General features: G+C 39.8%; 1 protein-coding gene across 13 annotated transcripts in view; it reads left to right on the top strand.

Annotated features, from left to right (window-relative positions):
* The window catches only part of FAM168A (family with sequence similarity 168 member A), a 242,229-nt gene that overhangs the window by 31,203 nt on the left and 190,125 nt on the right, over positions 1 to 20,901 (top strand). For 3 of the 13 annotated variants that reach the window (XM_086340702.1, XM_086340706.1, XM_086340695.1), the window contains exon 1: positions 183 to 541. The exons of 2 other annotated variants lie outside the window; for them this stretch is intronic. The gene's annotated coding sequence lies outside the window, so the exon portion shown is untranslated. Of the gene's footprint in view, positions 1 to 182; positions 542 to 18,392; positions 18,498 to 20,901 lie in introns of those variants that run through there. 8 more of the 13 variants (XM_086340705.1, XM_086340692.1, XM_086340691.1 and 5 more) reach the window with 4 other exon arrangements.

The following is a 20,901-nucleotide window of genomic DNA, read 5'->3' as shown; positions in this document are numbered from 1 at the left end:
CAAATATGGTCCCTTGAGGATGGGGCTGCTGGGTGACCTAACTTCCTTCCTGTGTGGTCTCTGAGTCTACAAAAGCTGCCCGCGGGTGGTTGGCTTTACTCCATTGTCTGTGACCGAGGAGGGAGCGGTCCCTCCGCCTCGGACGTACGGTCGGAGGCGCAGGCGACGCGCCGGGCGGAGCGGGGCATGCCGGGAGTTGTGGTCCCGGCGAGCTGAGGCTGTGGGACGTGTCGCGGCGCTTCGCCGGCTCCTCCTTCCCCTCCCTTCTCAGCGGCCCCCCGCCCCTTCCCTCAGCCTCCTCCTCCCTCGCCCGCAGCCCAGCGTCCCCTGCCCCCACCCGTCGGGCTCCTCGGCGGCTACTGCAGAGGATTCAGAGCCGAGTCGCTGAGGAGGAGGCGGCTCCTGGTCCCTGCGCGCCATCCGCCACCTTACTGGACACGGGCGACGGAGCGAGAGCGTCGCCTCTGTAGCCTTCAGAGAAGACAAGGGCATCGCCGCCTCAGCTGCCGCCGCCGCCGTTTTCGCCTGCAGCGGCTCGCCGGTGAGGAGATACACCCCCACCCTACGCCGCTCCGCTCTCGCTGAGCCTGGGCCGGTGGTACTGGGGAGAATGAGAATGGGGGCTGCGGACCCCCTCACGGGTTGGGGGAAGGGGGTTAAGGTCGCGATGGAACGGCGGGCTGGCAAGGGAGACTTGTCCAGGCGCGGGCTGGGGGTGGGGTGAGGGTGGGACACTAGCAGGTTGCGGGGGGAGCGACGAAGCAAGGGGACTTTTAATGGAAACGACCTGGGACAGGAGTATGGGATTGTAGGGTTGGGATGGAATTTGGATGGTTTTGGGCGAAATGGATGGTGAAACTGGAGTGGGATGGCTTCTAATGGGGGAGGGGACTGAATGAGGATGGTGGATTTGGGGTTGGCCTGGAGCAACTGACAGCTTGGGATCTGGGCCGGGTTGCGGGCTAAGGGGTTGATTTCAATAGAAAGTGCGACTGTAGAGTTGGATAGGACCCTGGGGGGTGGTTAATTTTGGAGTGTGGCGTGGACCTTCCTCAGGCTGATAGAGGAGGTAGGAGCTGGGGGTGAGGGGTTTTGGCATGGGTTGAGACCTGAGCTTGAAGTGGGTGCTTGCCATCTGGGGTGGTGGAATTTGTTGAGACTTAAGGAATAGCGAGGGTTAGGCGAGCAGAGGAGGTAGAATTTGGGGTTTTCCTGGGGAGTGCTTATGGAAGTTGTAATAGGACCTGGTGGGGGGTGGGACTTTTAATGAGGGGAGTGTGAGGGAGCTGGCAGGACGGGGTAAATTAGTAGAAGTTAGGCCCCAAATGGGCAAACAGGGATCGAAATTGGGGGTGGGGTGGGGTGGAAACAGCGGGATGGCATTTAGAGTGATGTTAGAACTGCTGGTGGCTCCCTGTGTACAGGATGGAGGCGGAGGGCAGAGAAGATGCTTCCGGGCTGGACTCACCAAAAGAATAGTGGCAGGTGGTGAGCAAGGTTGGGGGATGGTATCTTGAAGAAGATGTCCCTTGGCCAAGGTGGCCGAGGCTGTTTGGGAGAAAGAATGTATGAGATGAACTAGGAGGACGGGAGAGGTGGGTGATGATAGTGAGGTAGCTGCTGCTAGATGGGGCTAATTAAGGAGTGGGAAACCTGGGGCTATTGGTATGGAGTGGGCAGGGAGGATGGAGAGGGGCAGTAAGCAATATTGGGAGGAGGTTGATTGGATGATTCTGGAGAGGAAGGATTGGGATGGCCTCCAAGAGACAGGAGAGGGTTGGGAGTGGACTTAAATGGACAGCTTTGGAGGCTATGGTTGGGGGACTTTGCAGGGGACAGAGAAGGTACATTAAAGACTGGTTTCTAGAGGACTTCTTAAGCTGTTACTTTGTTTCATTTGTATTAGTATCATGTGGAAGTAAACCATCACAAAGGGTAAAGATGAGTGGGGCTTCAGTCAAGGTAGAATTGAGGAGGGAAGGCATCTTCTATTATTCATGTATTTTAAAAAGAAAGTTGAGGGGAGAACCCACTGTCATAACTAAAGGTGAAGAAGATGAAACTGGAATGTGATAGATACCTTTCTGTTTGATGTCTCTTTCTGTCCAAGGTGTGTTTTAAAAATTAGTCCTGAAATTTGGTATTAAATAGATTTGATGAGCTTAAGTAGTTAAGGGAACATTCCTTGCTTGAGAACTGATGAATGAGACTGAAAAATATGAGGCTGAATTTATTTCCTAGTCAGGCAACGTGCATGTATTCAGAAAGAGCTTACGCCTTTTTTTCCCCCCTCTTAAAATTGATTGCTTGAAGACTCCATTTATTGGTGTCCTTGTTTGCAAGGCAATTAGGCCCATCATTGTATTGCAGGCTAATAATCCTGAGATGAATCTTGGCACTACTGCTTTATGTAAACAGAAGACAGGAAATATGGAAAAGTCATAAATATTCATTGGTGAGATGGTTTGCTATTGATGGAGTTTTTCATTTGATTCTCTTCTGACATTACTTGATAAGATTTAAAATAATTGGATTGTATTTCTATAGATTGAATTTTCTTCCAAAGGAATTCAGGTGGTTAGAATTCTGTCAGATGTAGATAAAAACATAGAATCATTTTTATTTTATTTATTAGGAGATATAAGCGTATTGCATTAACTACAAAAATAATACATCCATCTATTCATCAGAGATTTTATTTAAAACTTAATGATATGCTCATTCTTATGGCAGAATAGTGATGTTGGAAGGTAGAGAGGGATGTTAATGGAGGAAACATCTTTAGGGAAATGGTTTTCTGGACTTAATTGCATTAACTATGATATGTTAAACATGAAGTGGCTGTTGATTAGTGCTCAGACTGAGGAGAAAATGGGGAGAGATGTAAAGATAAAATTGGCACCGATGGGATCAAAATAATTCTAGTTTTTGGTTCAAGCTTCAGAGTTTAGCTCGTAAACAAACCATTTTCCTTGGCTTTCACAATTGAGCATATAAAAATACCCAATATAAAGAATCTTTTTTTGTTGTTCTGAAATGGACAGAATGATTGAAGGTTGGACTTAATCGTTGGAATTGAAAGTGTTTTGTTATGAGGAAGCTTTCTGTGTTACAATGAAAATCAGGTTTGAGCAGTTACTGGTAATTTGATGAGAGTGTAATCTAACTAATGCAAGCGTTTCTCCTCATAACTTTACTCTGGGGTCCAGCCATTGCTTTTGTGCATCTGCAGGCTTGATATAGAGGTGGGACATTTATATTAAAGCTGTAGCTTTTGAGAGCTCAAAATGGAAAATAATCACTTGGGAGAAATGTCTTGGTGGATTTTTTTTTTTTTTTATCATAACTGTGTTCACCTGTTTAGTAGAAATGTATATAAAGTGTTTTAGTATCTTTACCTCATTTGATTCTTCCAATATTCTGGTAGCAAGAGGAGCAGTGGAGGTATTGGTGTACAGGTACACTGGTTGAATGAATAGCTTGTGAATTAAGAGGTTGAGAGTCTTGGTTTCAAATTCCCTTTCTACCACTTGATAGCTGAATAATTTCAGTAAAGTTATTAAAAACTTTTTATCTTAGTGGTAATGTTTAAACAACATTGTGAATGTACTTACTGCCACTAAATTTTACAATTAAATACAATTAAAAATGGTAAAAATTTAAAAAACTAACACTTCAGAAGGCTGTCTAGGGGAACAAATCAGTTCATGTCCTGAAATAACTTTATGTCCTGAAAACATTGCACATATGTGAAATATTTGTTCACTGTTTATTTACTTATTGCCTGCTAAGTGCCAGGGGCAAATGAAAATGAACAAAAAAACAGTTGTCAAGGAGCTTTCAGTGTCATAGGAGACATAGATGATTTAAATGTGGTGAGAAGGGACTTCCCTGGTGGTCCAGTGGTTAAGACTCCACACTCGCAATGCAGGGGACATGGGTTTGATCCCTGGTCAGGGAGCTAAGATCCTGAATGCTGCAAGGTGCAGTCAAAAAAAAAAAAAGTTAGAAAAGTGAGGCAAAACTAATATGGTGGTCAAGAGTGTGGATTCTGAAGTCTGTCCACCATTTACTAGCAGTGTGACCTTGGGCACAATGGTCTCATCTGTAAAATGGGCATAAGAGGACTAATCTCACAGGTTGTCTGGAGAATTAAACTAATCCATGGAAAGCATTTAATACAGTGTGTCATATAGTACACATTAAAAAGTATTAGTTGTTGCTATTATTATTAGACAGGAAAAGACTAGAATGTGAATAGCCTCTTGTGTCCTACCATTGAGTTCTTAGTTATTTATGTTATTTATGTTCTATTATTTATTAAGGAGGTATTACTTTGTATTATTATCTCAGTTTATCTACATATACATGTTTGCATATTGGTTCTATAGTCTAGGAACTTTAAACAGTAAAGTACTAAACATATGTTAAGTGTTAGCTTTCTCATATAAAATAAGAAAAACTGCTCTGAGAAGAGTAAAAACTGGTCTTAATACTTAAGATTATACTGTAAGTGGAAGAGTTTGGGTTTTAGACCTGAAGTTCTTATTCTTCAATCCTATTTATATCTTCTTTTCAAATTGTGAAATAAATCATATGTATAAAAGTTTGTGTAATATAAATCTTCAATTTAAAGACTGATAGCAAATTGAAGGCCTCAGTTTTTGCTACTCAGCTTAAAAGGAGATTTTTAGTATCTTTAAAGCTTCTTATGATTGATTCCTTTCCTTCCTTCTCCCTCAGAAGTAACTACCACTTTCCTAAATTTTGTGTGAATCATTCCCTTTTAAAAATAATTTTACGAAACAAATATGTATCCTAAACAGTATATTTTATACCTTTACAACTTTATATAAATAGAAAAATGTGTAAGTATTTTTCTGTAGCTTGCTTTATTCTTATTTATTATCCTTATTTTTTAATTTTAAAAGAGCTTTATTTCTTCCACCATTAATTAAAATAACATGCTCATGATAGAAATTGGAAGTTATAAAAAAGTAAAAGGAAGCAAAATTATTGTCTGTAGTCCCTTTACTCAGCAGCATTTCTTCTTTGTATGTATATTATATGTGCTTAGTTGCTCAGTTGTGTCCAACTCTTTGTGACCCCATCGACTGTAGCCCGCCAGGCTTCTCTGCCTGTGGGATTCTTGCAGGAATTCTGGAGTGGGCTGTCATGTCCTCCTCCAGGGGATCTTCCCAACTCAGGGATGGAACCTGGGTCTCTCGCATTGCAGGTGGAGTCTTTACCATCTGAGCCACCAGGGAAGCCCATGTATATTATATATACATATTTAAAAATGTATATTCTTCAGTAACTTCCTGTAAATATGCACACACATACCTATATGGGTAGTCTAGATGGCAAGAGAAACCAGTTTACATTTATGGATTATCCAGATATGGGTCAGTCAAACTTGGAAATAGGAATGGGAGTGGGTAGTAGCAACCTTTGTGAGCTGTGAAAGAACAGCATCTTAGATTTACTACATACTGATTCTTTGTAATACTGACTTAGAACGTCATGTCATGTTTTTGCAAGTCACTTAACTCTCCTCTGATCCGAATTTTTGTGCATCTTTTTGCAAAAAGGCAACCTGGTACATTGGTCCTCACCTGATTGTACAGGAAGGTCTGTCATCTGATGTACAGAGCATACCATGAATAGGAAATCCTTATACATATCAGAAGCTTAGCAACCTAAGCAGCCTAAATACCAAGAATTTTTTGTCTAAGAGATGTGAAATCCAAATTCATTAGTAATCAGTTGGAGCTTCAGTTTACTCACCTGTAAAATGGGTCTCAAATGAGATAATAAATGTGAAAATACTCTTTAAACTGTGAAGGATAATATAAATGTTAATTTTTTTTTCCCCTCTAGTTTACAAAACTGAAATCAGGCACCCACACAGAGGTGAAAAGCTTGTCAAATTTGGTTTATTGCCTTTCTGAAGGGTTCTTCTCCTAGTGGAGGAGGAGTACATGAAGAGCAGTTCACAGTTTCTCCCTTAAAACTTGAAGATTGTTAGATACAGTGGGACAGAGAGGCTGTTAGAGACCTTTCTCCTAGTGAGTTTATGGGACCTGGTTCTACGTTAACTGCTGGCTTGCTCAAAATGGAACAGTTGAGACTTTTTGAAGTGGAGAATGTGGTGTGCAATGTATGTTTTCCACTATCCTGACAAATACAGTCGTTTCCCTCTTAGTTTTCTACCTGTAACTTATTACAGAGATAGAGTACAGTGAGATGGATCATTTGTGCATATGTAAAGGTAATATTCAGTTGTTGGGTTATTTAATGGATTATATGAGATGAGAGGTGCTTCCTTGGTGGCTCGGATGGTAAAGAATCTGCCTGCAATGTGTAATAGTACAGCTTTCTAGCATGTAAAGTGAAAGTTGCTCAGTCGTGTTTGACTCTTTGCAACCCCATGGATCTTGGCTCACTGGACTTTTTAAGATTCTTTCTTTGAGTAGTCTTGCCCACTCTATTGGCTTTAACTGCTATCGTATGCTGATGACTGTCAAAATTTCTGTCTCCAGCTCAAACATCTTTCCTGATCTCGACTTGTATATCTCACTTGCTATTGACAGCCTACATTTTGATGATCCTTAAATTCAGTAGGTCCAAAACAGAACTCATTTTCCCCATCGACTTCTGACTTCTCCCTTTTTATCTCCCCTAAAAGTTAAAATCATCCCTTCCTATAGTTTTGTCCTAACTTAAAGGCACTGCTGTCCATCCAGCCATTCAAGATATGAATCTGTGCTATTAGTCTTTTCTTGTCCCTTATCCTGTAGCCCCAAATAAATCCTAAATATTCCTGAAATTCATCTCCCCTTTACTACTGTCACCTTAGTTCAGCTCTTAATCTTGCCTGTACAAGGACAGTAGCCTCCTAACTTGTTTTTGTATCATCCATGTGCAATAGTAAACCTGTCTTCCTCTCAGCAGCAGAATGTCCACATCACTCCCTTGCTTCAGTCCCTTCATTGGCTCTGAAGTCTAAGCTCCTTAGCATGACATATTATGCCTTCTGTTATGACCTGTCCCGATGTACTTCACTGGTAACACTGAGCAGTATGTAGTTTATACAGATGTTTTACAGTTTTACACCTTTGCTCATGCTGTTTCTCCTTTTATTCATCCCTCTGGGTTCTTTCAGCATCCTTAAAGTTTGTCATAAGTTCACAAGGAGCACCCAGTGTGTGCCCCTGTTACAGTACTTGGGCTGTTTCAGGAAAATTGACTGTTTCTGTCTGCCCCTTCACTTAACTGTAAGTTTCTTGGGAGCAGGGACTGTGTTCTAGTCATCTTTATAGTCCTTGCTCCTGGAGGGTGCCTTGTAAGTAGTGAATGATTAATTTTTGAACTGAACATAGAAGAGATGACAAACCAATAATATGATATTCTAATGAGTAAGATGATAGGTGTTTTTCCAGATGTAAATTTTTATTTATTTACAGTGTAATTTAGAACTTAATTGGATTGATAAAGGCTTTGGTAATAATGATATATAACACAGGTTTCAAAAGTGGAAGACAGCAAGATGTGCTCAGTGGTTAGCAAATGCTTTTATAAAATATTTTAGGCTTTGTGGGCCACATACAGTCTCTCTTATTTTTTTCTCCTCCTTCTCTTTCCTCTCCACATCTCCCTTCTTCCCTCCTCCTATGTTTCATTCTTAGTTAATAGGCTGTACAAAAACAGGCTGTGGATGTGCCATAGCTTGACAATCCCTGGTATGTTATCAGAAATCAGGCTTAAAAGTTGTAAAATTTTTATTTTTTTGGCCCTACCACATGGCATGCAGGATCTTAGTTCCCTGACCAGGGTTAGAATCTGTGCCTCCTGCAGTGGAAGTACAGAGTTTTAGCCACTGGACTGCCAGGGAAGTCCCTTAAAGTTGTAGAATATTGAAGAGCTTAGAGACTAAAGTGAGCTCAATTTTCATGTTTTGTTTATTATAAAATTTAGTTCCTTTAGGCAATTATGCATTTTAGTATGAAAAATAATTGTACAGAGTCTTTTTTGTCAAAGTATTCTGTTCATCTAAAAGTTTGACATTTTGTTAAATGGGCCATCGATTTCTATATAAAGATGCTTTGAAAACACCTTGGTTTGTAAAATTCCAGTACAACTTCCCCACCTTTCTCAGTTTATGCAGGTGTCTGGATGTGCCTTTCAGAATATGTCTGTTTTTATGATGATATAAATTGTGTTGTTTCTTAGATGCAGACATTTTGAAGGAACCCTAGGGTGATCTATTTTTCACAGAAGGTTCAATCCCTGGCTGACTAGAGATTATAATCTTGATTTGGCTTCTGATCATGTCCTTCAAGCTTGATAGTTTCTGCTGATGCTCATTTTCTAGTCTCTGTGTTGTAACTTTTTATACATATCCTAGTTTTCTTTTCTTCTTTTTTTTTTTTAAGGTATCATGTTTTTGTTTCTGTTTTTTGGCTGTACCATGCGGCTTGTTGGATTTCAGTTCTGCCACCAGAGATTGAACCTGATCCTTGGCTGTGAAAGCCTGGAATCCTAACCACTAGGTCACCAGGGAACTCTCTGTCTTAGTTTTCTAATGTGTTGTCTCTCTCTTTTATTTTGAATTGATAGCAAAAACCCTATCTGTATGTATGTGTGTGTGTATATATATGCATATATATATATATAGTTGTATTACTTATATTTCTGCAAATATAATTATACTTTATTTGATCTGTAGTGCACAGGTTAGTCATGTAGCATTATTTTCATTTTAAGGATTAAGAAATCAAGACATAGGACTAGTAGGAGATGAGTGTGAAAAGATGAAAAGGGCTTAATATTTGAATATCTGTGGTAGGGAGTATGCTGGGTGCTTACTCTCTCTGAGTATATAATTTAATCCTCATATTTACCCATTTTAGGGTATTGCACCCATTCAATAGAAGAGGAAGCTGAAGAAACTGAGACCTGCAGGGACTAAGTAGCTTGCATTTGGTTATATAGTAAGAGAAGAGAAGCTTGTATTAAAAATCTGATCCACCTTAGTCCAAAGCCCTTATTCTTTTTACTGTACTGTATATAAAGCTCCCTTGTTTTAAATTCTTAGATCAATATTTTTCAACCTACTTAAATGAGTAGTAGCTTGGCTACACATTCAACTTCCCTGAAGATCTGTTTTAAAAAACTGTGCTAGTTCTACTCTGACCAGTGCTAATAAAACTTCTTCAGGTGAGTCTAAAGCAGGTATGTGTATGGGTGTATTTTTTTTAAGAAAATATAAATTAAAAAGAAATTGTATTGCTGTATATATAACATATGAAGAAAAAGTGCACAAAAAATGTAAACAGCATTCAGATCAAGAAATTTGGGAATTCCTGGTGGGTCAGTGGTTGGGACTTGGTTCTTTCACTGCTATGGCCCAGGTTCAGTCCCTGGTTGGGTAATGAATATTCTAACTTCCAATACCATAGATTATTTTTTGCCTCTTTATGAATTTTTATAACGTATGACTGGCTTTTTGCACTCAACTTTGTTTGTGAGATTCATTTATGTTCTTGCATTTAGCAGTGGGCTTCCCCGGTGGCTCAGAATCCACCTGCCAATGCAGGAGATTTGTTTTTGATCCCTGGGTTGGGAAGATCCCCTGGAGAAGGAAATAACAATCCGCTCCAGTATTCTTGCCTGGGAAATCCCATGGACAGAGAGGCCTGGCAGGCTATAGTCCATGGGGTGGCAAAGAATTGGACCAGATTTAGCAACTAAACAACAATAACAATGTAGCAATAATTTGTCCTTCTCACTGCTATATAGCTGCTACTGCTGCCAAGTCGCTTCAGTCGTGTCTGACTCTGTGACCCCATAGACGGCAGCCCACCAGGCTCCCCCGTCCCTGGGATTCTCAAGGCAAGAACATTGGAGTGGGTTGCCATTTCCTTCTCCAATGCATGAAAGTGAAAAGTAAAAGTGAAGTTGCTTAGTCGTGTCCGACTCCTAGCGACCCCATGGACTGCAGCCTACCAGGCTCCTCCATCCATGGAATTTTCTAGGCAAGAGTACTGGAGTGGGTGCCATTGCCTTCTCTGCTGCTGTATAGCAATAGTTCTCAAACCTTTTGGTGTCTTCACTCTTGCTTTTGAAGACCCCTAAGAACTTTTGTTTGTGGGTTGCATCTACCAATATTTGCTGTTTTAAAAATCAAAACTGTGCATTTAAAAATAATAAACCTATTAAATATAGCATATTTTAATGAAAATAGCTATATTATTACCCCCAAATAGAAGGATATTATTTACAATTTTTCCAAAGCTTTTCACTGTCTGACTGGACATATATCTGCTTCTACATTCAATCTCTTGCAGCTGGTTGTTTTGTTTATGGTATATAAAGCATATCCTGCCCCATATATGAGTGAGTGTGCATGCTAGGTCGTGTCCGACTCTTTGTGACCCTGTGGACTATAGCCCACCAGGCTCCTCTGTCCGTAGGGTTTTCCAGGCAAGAATACTGGAGTGGGTTGCCATTTCTTTCTCCAGTCCCATATATATGTGGCTAGAAAAGGGAGGAATGTTTTAATTGACTTTTTTTGGCTATACCACAAGACTTGGGGGATCCTAGTTCCCTGACCAGGGATTGAACCTAGACCCTCAGGTAGTGGGAGCATGGAGTCCTAACCTCTGGACTTCCAGGGAATTCCCTTGGTTGACTTTTTAGGTAATTGATGGATATCCTTTTTTTTTTTTTTTTTATAATATTACACTGAAACTTGTCAACTGGTAGTTTCTTTAGAGGTCCATTATTTTATGGACCCTGAAGCTATACAGTGAGCCTTTCATACTCTATTATACTAAAGTCTGCTGGTCTGTTTTGTACTTTTGAATGGGTTTTCTATTCATGCATAATTTTGTGTCACCGTGCTTTGGTCATCTGGAAAATATTGGCTCATTGAGTTATGCAGATCTTGTAAAAATGTTGACATATTTTATCATACAGTGTCAGATATTACATTTGTTAATATCTCCACCAATTCTATCAGACAAGACTTCTCTAATTTTTGCTTGAAAGCTCAAATTTTGTCATTGGCAACAAATACTGACAGTTGTTTTCCTTGAAGTGACAGTCTCACATTGTTCATTTTTGAAAAAATGTCTGCCAAACATCCAAATCTGAATAATCGTTTGTCTGGCAGTTGTTTTTTTAAGTTAAAATGGTGTTTCATGAAAAAAAAAAGGCGGGGGGGCAGGTAATTCAGCTTGCAACTCAATTGCATAAGTGCCTTAGTGTTTTTTCTTGAGAAAACTCTTGTACTTTGTTATGTAGAAATATTTATAGGTAAGGAATGAGATTTAATAGGATTCATAACTTTTGTGGCTTCAGCAAGGCCTCAAAATAGTTTTTTTTTGGCATTGGCTCTAAAGAATGCAATGACAGTGTCACGGTTTAATGTCACTGCCTTACTTCAATTCAAGATGGGATAGTTTTATTAGTATAATTATGTTTCCAGGCTTTACTTATTTCTTATTGGAGAAATAGGTAGATTTCCTAGTGAAAGGGGCTTCCCTGGCTCAGAGGGTAAAGAATCTGCCTGCAATGCAGGAGACTTGGGTTTGATCCCTGGATCAGGAAGATCCCCTGGAGAAAGGAATGGCTATCCACTCCAGTATTCTTGCCTGGAAAATTCCATGAACAGAGGAGCCTGGTGGGCTACAGTCCACGGGGTTGCAAAGAATCGGACATGACTGAGCGATTTGTTAAAACTTTATTAAAAATACTGCTTTGAAAGCTAGCATGAATATAACTGTTTTTTCCTTCGCTTCAAGTGTTAGTCGCTCAGTTGTGTCTGACTCTTTGTGATCCCATGGACTGTAGCCCACCAGACTCCTCCATCCATGGGATTTTCCAGGCAAGAATACTAGAGTGAGTTGCCATTTCCTTCTTCAGGGGATCTTCCCAACCCAGGGATTGAACCCCGGTTTCCTGCATTGCAGGCAGATTCTTTACCTTCTGAGCCACCAGGGAAGCCCTTTCCTTTGCTTAGTAGAACCAAAACACTTCAGAGTTGAGCAGTTTTACAACTTTATCAGTATGTTAGAAAATCATTGGGCTTGATCCTTATTCTTTACTATTTGTGTTGAAAGAAAGGTGTGAAGTGGCTTTTAGTGAACTGTGCATAGCTGTGTATAAAAGTGATCCTCTGTCTTCCTACCCTTAACCAGGAGCATTTGCAGTAAAAGAGAACGATGCAGATGAAGTCATGATCAAGTGATCTTATTGTGTAATGACTGGTTTTTCACTGTGATTGGGCAGAAGTGGATGGAGGAGGGTAGGCTAAACAAGTTATGGTACTGAGCATTATTTTACCTTTCCGCCAACATCCCCATACAGCCTGGAACCTTAGGGGAAGGAGAATTAACTTTCACTGTGTGCCTACTTTGTGCTGGGCTGTTTAAGTATGGTAACTTATTTAAATATACAGTTCTCCTGTAGGGTGGCCATAATTGTTTTATTTTGCACATGAGAAAGCTTTGGCTCAGAGATGTAGAGCCTACTCAGGCCCACTAGCCAGTGACTAGGGTGGGATTTATCCCCAGACTTTTCTACCTCCAAAGCCTGTGAGTGGTCTTTACTAAATTCTGTGCTATTGTCCAAGGACAGTGTCTCACTGATTATTTCTGAATACTTGATATCTGGAACCTAGTAGGGTTTAGTAAGTTTCTGTTGAATACTTGACCTGGTGCTAAATAAGTGAACCAGTTTTTACAGAGTAGGGTATAACCCATCCCCTCTGGGCTGTGTGTAGATTGGCATGGTAAGAGTCTGGTCACCATTTGTTGTTATGGGGAAAGGGTCAATCTTCTTAATGATAGACTATCAAACTGTTTAAATAATTTGGAAATTTAGGAATTGAGAAAATCTAATGGGATGAGTTTTCATTAGATTGTCAGTGATTTCCTCAGTAATAGATAATACATCTATGTTGCCTCTGATTTCTCCCTTAACACCTTTGAAACCTGTGTAAGTTACTTTACTTTTCTGTACCTCATTTTTTAAAATCTTTAAAAAGGGAAGGGCAGCAATAGTAGTACATAATTCCGAGGTAGTTTTGAGGATCAAATGAGACAGTTCATGTAAAGAAATGACCACAGTGCTTGGTATATACTACTGTCAATAAATAAGAGCTATTATCCTTCTAGAATGAAGCATGAATTTAATATGATTTTTAGCATGTTAAGAAGGAACAGTATTTTGGCTTCTAAAACATTTTTGTTAGAGAAATAAAGCACTGAATTTATTGGTTTTTGTATTTGGGGATTTGTTTTCTGATTGTAGTTTGCTTGGTCTTCCTGGCAGCAAAGGTCTGATATTTTGGTTGTGTGCCTTGATTTATTCATGAACCAATGCAGGTATAGTATGACCTTTGGCTCTCCATCAACTTTTTAAAACTTTTTGGTCTAGTTGAAACGGTTTGAATTGTTCTGGAAAATTCACTGATGTTGATAGTTCTTTCTAAATTAAAAATGTCAGTGAATGTGAGAGATGCCCCTTTCTAAATTTTTTTCTAACTATACTACTCATTACTGAGGGGATCAAGTATTTCTCCATAGTACTCTGCCCCAGAACCAAAGAAAGAGTGTTCTTTGAATTTTTCTGCCTTTATTTTTGTTGGTGGTAATATTATCCATACTTTTGAGACTTATGTTTTTGACAGCACTTTTTTTTTTAAAGTATAGTTGACAGTACATTTTGATCAGGCTGTGGAATTACGGAGGAGAAAACCAACTATCCATTCTAAATGAGCATATCTGAAAGCCAGCCTGCCCTTCAATCACATATCGATGTAGGTATTCTGTCTCCTAGATGGGGTTCTCTTGGTGGTTTAGTCATTAAGTTGTGTCCTACTTTTGTGACACCATGGACTGTATAGCCTGCCAGGCTCCTCTGTCCATGGGATTTCTCAGGCAAGAATACTGGAGTGGGTTGCCATTTCCTTTTCCAGGGGATCTTCCCAAACTAGGGATGGAACCGCAGTCTGCTGCATTGCCAGCGGGGCAGCTGAGCTGCCAGGGAGCCCCAGATGGAGCTCTGGTATGGTGTTTTTAGTAAGAGACTAGGCTCAGTGTTCTCCCCTTAACTCTCTCCAGTGTCATTCATTGTTTGTCTCTCCTCCCAGCTTGCACATTTTACCTCTAGTTCTAATGAAGTGTACATTGTTGGGTGTTTGCAGTTCTCCAGACGTGCCATCCTTTTTGCTTTAATGTCTTTACGCATGCTTCTCTTTGGGCCTGGATGTTTCCTTTTAACTTTTAATTGGTCTAACTCCTGTTCAGCCTTTAGGATTCAGCCTAGGAACTAACCTTGTCCAGAAAGCTTTCCTTGACTTTCCTGGGTTGGGATTGGGTGCCCCATCTCTGGGTTGCCTCATCGCTGGGTTGTAATTATCCATTTATTATTTATTGGTCTCCTCTACTTTGCAGTGAGCAAGGATTGTATGTAATTATCCTTTTATTCTCTAGAACTCATTCTTCGACCTTACACAGAGTAGGCATTGGTAATGTCTTATTTGTGAATCCATAGTTTCAGGCTGATGTGTTAGCATTGTAACTTCCCAACCCATGTTATTCTAGGCTGTTTTAGTAGAATGGTTTTTTTTTTTTGTGGCCATTGAACCTTGCCTTATGTTTTCTTCATTACACTTCAGCTCACACTCATCCTCTATTTTTTGCCCATACAGTAGACATGTAGATCTTCATGAAGAACTTGATTTGTGACAGGTCCTGAATCTCACTTGGAATGAATGAAATCACATTGGTAAATGGAAAAGCTGGGATCTTATGATTGCTTTTTAAACTCTTAGTTCTTTTCTCTGCTTGCAAGTTTTCCTCTTTATTAATTTTTTGGTCAATTTTAACTTTTAGGTAACATAAGATGAATGCTCCAAAACTAAACCACAAGTTCTCTGGTTGTGCGTTTGATTTTTTTGAGCCTACATACAGGATTTGACTTATCTCTTATGGTGGTGGGATGACTGAAACTTTAACAAGTGGAGGGGTTTTAAGACTTATTAAGAACTTAATAGTTCCTGACAGGTGATTTAAATTATGGCTTCCAAAAAATATTTTGTTTAGAGTCTTATTAGCACACAAAAACAATCATTTTTGCCTGCATTCATTTAGTTACTATGAATATCAGGCTCTATGCTAGGTAGGTTCTGATGATACACAGAGCTGAGTAAGATGTGGTCTCTGTCTGTAAGGAGCTCCTAGGTGCAAGAGAAAAACTATACACAATTTCGGATGAGTGTGTTGTACAAGCTGTAAAATAAGTAGCAGAGAGGGAGGTGTTAATGCCTTTTTCAGGGAAGAGTTCCTGGAGGAATAGACACCTGAGCTTATTTCTGAAAGAGAATAAGGTCTTTGTGTGTGGAAGATTCTGGATGTATGCTCAAAATCTGGATTTGAACCCCAGCTTAGTCACTTATGAGCTGTCTGACTTGGGGCAAGTTGTTTAAGCACTCTGAATCTCACTTTTTTCCTCCTCTAAAGTGAGGATAATCATGTCTGTCTGTTTTTGAAAGTTGTGAATATTTAATATATGTGAAAGAGTTTCGTAAATGTGCTAAACAAATATTACATCCTGGTTTTTGACAGATTGGAGCATAAGTTTTCTTACTCAGACCAGAAATGAGAAAAAAAAAGACTGGGTATATTAGTGCATAGATATTAATTATAAAGTGTTAACACTGTAAGCATCATGATTTAGAGTAAAGAGTTTTAAGCTCAGAATCCATGAAACTTTGGTTCTGTGCTGTTATGAAAGATATTGCTTAAGATGCTTAAGGAGTGGTCTCTGAAAATGTACTGTGTGTAGTTCTGAGTGGCTTGGATGGCAATAAGCCAAACTGGAAAGAGCGCCATTGCTTGTCAGAAGACTTATATCTGTGCCGCTGTTAAAAAGATTACTTAACATTTCAGAATTACATTTTCCTGATCAATAAAACAGAGAAAAGTAATAGTTAATTTGCAGACTGAGAATTAGGGGTAAGTTGGGTAAAGTGCATACTATTAGCCAAAGTCAGTTAAAAGTCAGTAAAAGTTAATTTGTAGAATATTAAAATAAACTTTCTTATCTTTCAATATGAGACACTTCATTTAGTGAAACTTGCTTGAAGAATAGAGAGAACATACTAGGTGGTGCTAGTGGTAAAAACGTGCCTGCCAATGCAAAAGACCTGGGTTTACTCTCTGGGTCAGGAAGATCCCCTGGAGAAGGAAATGGCAACCGACTCCAGTGTTCTTGCTTGGGAAATCCCATGGACAGAGGAGCCTGATGGATTGCAGTCCATGGGGTTGCAAAGAGTGGGACATGACTAAGCGACTAACACATAAAAGATTGTATTTTACTTCTTTCTTCAAGTTCATTCTTCAGAATAATATTGCAGTTCAGTTCAGTCGCTCAGTCGTGTCCGACTCTTTGCGACCCCATGAATTGCAGCACGCCAGGCCTTCCTGTCCCTCACCAACTCCCGGAGTCCACCCAAACCCATGTCCATTGAGTCGATGATGCCATCCAACCATCTCATCCTCTGTCGTTCCCTTCTCCTCCTGCCCCCAATCCCTCCCAGCATCAGAGTCTTTGCCATTGAGTCAGCTCATTGCATCAGGTGGCCAAAGTACTGGAGTTTCAGCTTCAACATCAGTCCTACCAATGAACACTGAGGACTGAACTCCTTTAGGATGGACTGGTTGGATCTCCTTGCAGTCCAAGGGACTCTCAAGAGTCTTCTCCAACACCACAGTTCAAAAGCATCAATTCTTCGGTGCTCAGCTTTCTTTATAGTCCAACTGTCACATCCATACATGACCACTGGAAAAACCATAGTCTTGACTAGACAGACCTTTGTTGACAAAGTAATGTCTCTGCTTTTGAATATGCTGTCTAGGTTGGTCATAACTTTCCTTCCAAGGAGTAAGCGTCTTTTAATTTCATGGCTGCAATCACCATCTGCAGTGATTTTTGAGCCCAAAAAAATAAAGTCTGACACTGTTTCCACTGTTTCCCCATCTATTTGCCATGAAGTGATGGGACCAGATGCCATGATCTTAGTTTTCTGAATGTTGAGCTTTAAGCCAACTTTTTCACTCTCCTCTTTCACTTTTATCAAGAGGCTCTTTAGTTCTTCTTCACTTTCTGCCATAAGGGTGGTGTTATCTGCATATCTGAGGTTATTGATATTTTGCCCGGCAATCTTGATTCCAGCTTGTCCTTCCTCCAGCCCAGCGTTTCTCATGATGTACTCTGCATATAAGTTAAATAAGCAGGGTGACAGTATACAGCCTTGACGTACTCCTTTTCAGTAATAATATTGCAAGGTGAGTTTAAATCCCAGCTCTGTACTCACTAACTATATGACCTCAGTTACTTACTATTTCTGTAACTTTTTTCATTCATCTATGAGATGGGAATATAGTGGTATTTACAGCATATAATTGCTGGCAAGATTAAATGAGATAATTAGATAAAGTGCTTTGATTGGTGTTTGGCACATATTTGTTGTTCTGTTGCTTGGTTGTGTCTGACTCTTTGTGCCCCTATGAACTACAACACTCCAGGCTTTCCTGTCCTTCACTATCTCCTGGAGTTTGCTCAAACTCATGTCTGTTAAGTTGGTGATGCCATCCAATCATCTCATCCTCTGTTGCCCTCTTCTTCTGCTCTCAATCTTTCATCTTTCCTAGCATGAGGGTCTTTTCCAATTGGAGCTTCAGCTTGAGCATCAGTCCTCCAATGAATATTCATTGTTTATTTCCTTTAGGATCGACTGGTTTGATCTCCTTGCTGTCCAAGGGACTCCTGAGAGTCTTCTCCAACACCACAGTTCAAAAGCATCAGTTCTTAGGCGCCCAGCCTTCTTTTTGGTGCAACTCTCACATTCGTACTGGAAAAACCATAGCTTTGACTATGTACATAAACACATAGTACGAGATTAATAAATGGTAGCATTGTTACTATCACTTTCATTTTGTAAATGAGAAGCTGAATACAGATTTAGCAACCTGAATAGATTCACTTGTAAGAACCAAGGATGTGTTTCAATACAGGTTTGTGCAATGCCATTACTCTATCTTTTTATCAGACTGCATTTTGTAGTTAATGTTTTATTTGTTGGAATATGCATTCTGAAGTGCTATAGAGTGTTTGGAAGTAGTTTGTGACTCTTAGATATTTAAAACTATCTTTCTGTGATGTTTTACTAATAGTTTACATAAACTCAGAACTAAATTGGTTAGAGAAAGAACTGTTTGGCCTGGTTTTCCTGTGATTAGACGCAATTTAAGGGCAAATATCCTGGGGTCGTGGTCAGTGGTTAGTAAAAAGAACAATGTGTTTTTTTCCTGCCTAAACAGGTTATTGAGGTGAAGCTGACAGACAGTAAACTACACAAATTTAATACAGTTTGCTAAGTTTTAGCATGTGTAAACATCTGTGAAACCATCACTGCAATTCAAATAGTGAGTATATCACACAAATTGTGGGAGGAATCACCTCCCACAAGTTTCCTGGTACCCCCTATGCAATCCCTTCCTCCTGCTCTCCCTGATCCGTCACCCACACAAACATTGGTCTGTCTTCTATTACTTTTTACTTCTATTATTCTTATAGATTAAACAGTGGTTTTGAAGTTGTAGCAATCAGGATTTAGATCTCCCATTCTGTCACTGTGTTAGTTGGGTGACTTTGGAGAAGTCATTCTCTCTCTCAGCCTGGTTTATTCACCTGTAATCTAGGGATTCTAGCACCAGCCCAAAGGACCACAAGGAAGAGGAGAACAGTGCCTAGAAAGAGCCTTGCATGGTTCCTGGCTCACAGCTGGTCTTTAGTCCCTGAAAGGCACCAGACCAGCTTTCAGTTGGTGGCTCAGAGTACATTTAGGTGTTCAGAGCTCCAAAATGCTTTTCTGTCACCTAGTCCTTGTGTTCCCTCTTACTGAATGAGCTTTCTTGAAATAGGAAAGTTTAGATTAGACAACTTGAGGCCCTAAAGGGCTCTCTGGTATTTCTTCCTTCCCTCCTGCATGCCCAGTGTTCCACATGCTATTAATTATAAACAGATGTTCTTCATAAACAAGCAAAGAACTTCACCACAGATTTCTGAGTTCTTTATGCCTATGTTTAAGTCTGACGTTGTGATAAAACTGCATGCACAATGAGTTCGTAGTCAGAGTTCTAGATTTTGGTTCCCATGCTGCCCTGGGCAAATTGTAAAATCTTTTTGAGTCTCTGTTTTCTCAGATATAAAGTTGAAGAGTATCATACCACACAAATTTGTTGGGAGGATTAAAGGAGAATTTTGAAAATGAATTGTATGATGACATCATAGTTTATCTGCATTGTCCTGTGACTGGCTTGTAGTGTAGTATTTAAACTTGATATTCTAGAATTTTTTTTGAGTTTATTTTATTAGGTTTTACTAATAGGTAGCACAAGAAAGCAAAAACCAAAGGTTAAAAGTGCTTAGAATTTAAAGTCAGAGAAACTTTAATTCAGATATTAATTTAGTAGTTGTGTGACCTTGGGCAAGTTATATACTTTCTCTGAGCCTTAATAAGGTATATCTGGTCTTCCTCAGAGGGTTGTTGTGAGTAATAGAAATAAAATGTGTACAGTGATGGGCAAATAGCAGATACTTAGTGGTGCTACTTTTTCCCTTCCATTCCCAAAATTGGTAGATTTGTGGAGTTCAGTGGGCTATCACTGAAGAGATTACTTCTGTCTTCCCCATTCCATAATACAATTTGGCCCAGGATAGCCATTAGATGGTGTCTCAGATTTCCCATTTAAGTCTGAAAATGCGATTCGAGGTTTATGATGCCAACAGTTATTGTAAAGGGATTTTCCCCCCCTAATAATAGGAGGAACTGATGCCATGTTTTTGTATTTTCTCGTTAATTCTCATTGCTGTAGCTGGAGGTACTTTGTACTGTGGGAGCCAGGGAAATTGGGGGCCATATTGTTTTTTCTGTTTGTGTTTATTTGGATTGGAGAATTGTCTAAAGGATTCTTAGTGAATAAAGTAGATTTGCTAAATTCAAATTCTTCCTTCCTGGGTGAACCCAGGAATGACCTCCTGAGAGAAAAACATAGGAAAATGTAGGGGTAACTGGTGAGTTCTGCTTGTGAAGTCAGGATCTTTGAGTTGGGGGCAGTGGAGAAGAGTTGATTCTCCATTCTCCTCTTACCCTCCAGAGCGTTTACAGCCCAACACAAAGGAAGCTTTAAGATGGAGGTCTATATTGTAATTTCCTAGAAATTGCAGCTTCTGGTAATAGCTCATTCAGTTTGCACCTCTTTGCTGCAGTAGATGAAACAATAGAGACAATAAAGCCTTTTATCTGATAGCTGTAGCCTCAATGGGATGTTTGTTTTAATAATGGTATAATTTGCAGGGCTCATAAATTGTGATTTTATTCTCATGGAAATAACTGCCCAGTGGTATTTAGATTCTCAGGTCTCCTGTTGTGGATAATTTCACTAACATTCTGGCTGACAGTTCTCTTTATTTTGCACTTCGTTTTAGATTGTTCAGGCTGGTTGGGTAATTAGACCAGTGCAGAGCCAATTTTCTTTAGTTTGAGGCTGGCAGGTGGTTACTAGGTAACTAGAGGATCTTCTGAACAGGCAAGAAATTCTGCTTAGGGATTCAAGGCAAAAGAGCTGAGTTTGCTTTTGATTGTCATCTGGAATTTTTTTTTTAAGGTTTTATTTATCTGATGCCAAAATATCTAAAAGAAAAAAAATTATTTTTCAGTCATCTGTGTATTTACTTTCCATGGTACCAAACAGCCAATTCTATTTGGAATCATATAGTTCAGTTTTTAATTTTCATCTACTTTTTTTTTTTTTTCTGGGAATATCC

The sequence above is a fragment of the Bos grunniens genome, chromosome 15 (assembly GCF_055505025.1).
Source record: "Bos grunniens cultivar Pamir isolate PY7600 chromosome 15, Bosgru_T2T1.0, whole genome shotgun sequence".
Taxonomy (NCBI): domain Eukaryota; kingdom Metazoa; phylum Chordata; class Mammalia; order Artiodactyla; family Bovidae; genus Bos; species Bos grunniens.
The sequence above is the reverse complement of the archived record's forward strand: the minus strand, read 5'-3'. Positions and strand labels throughout refer to the sequence as shown.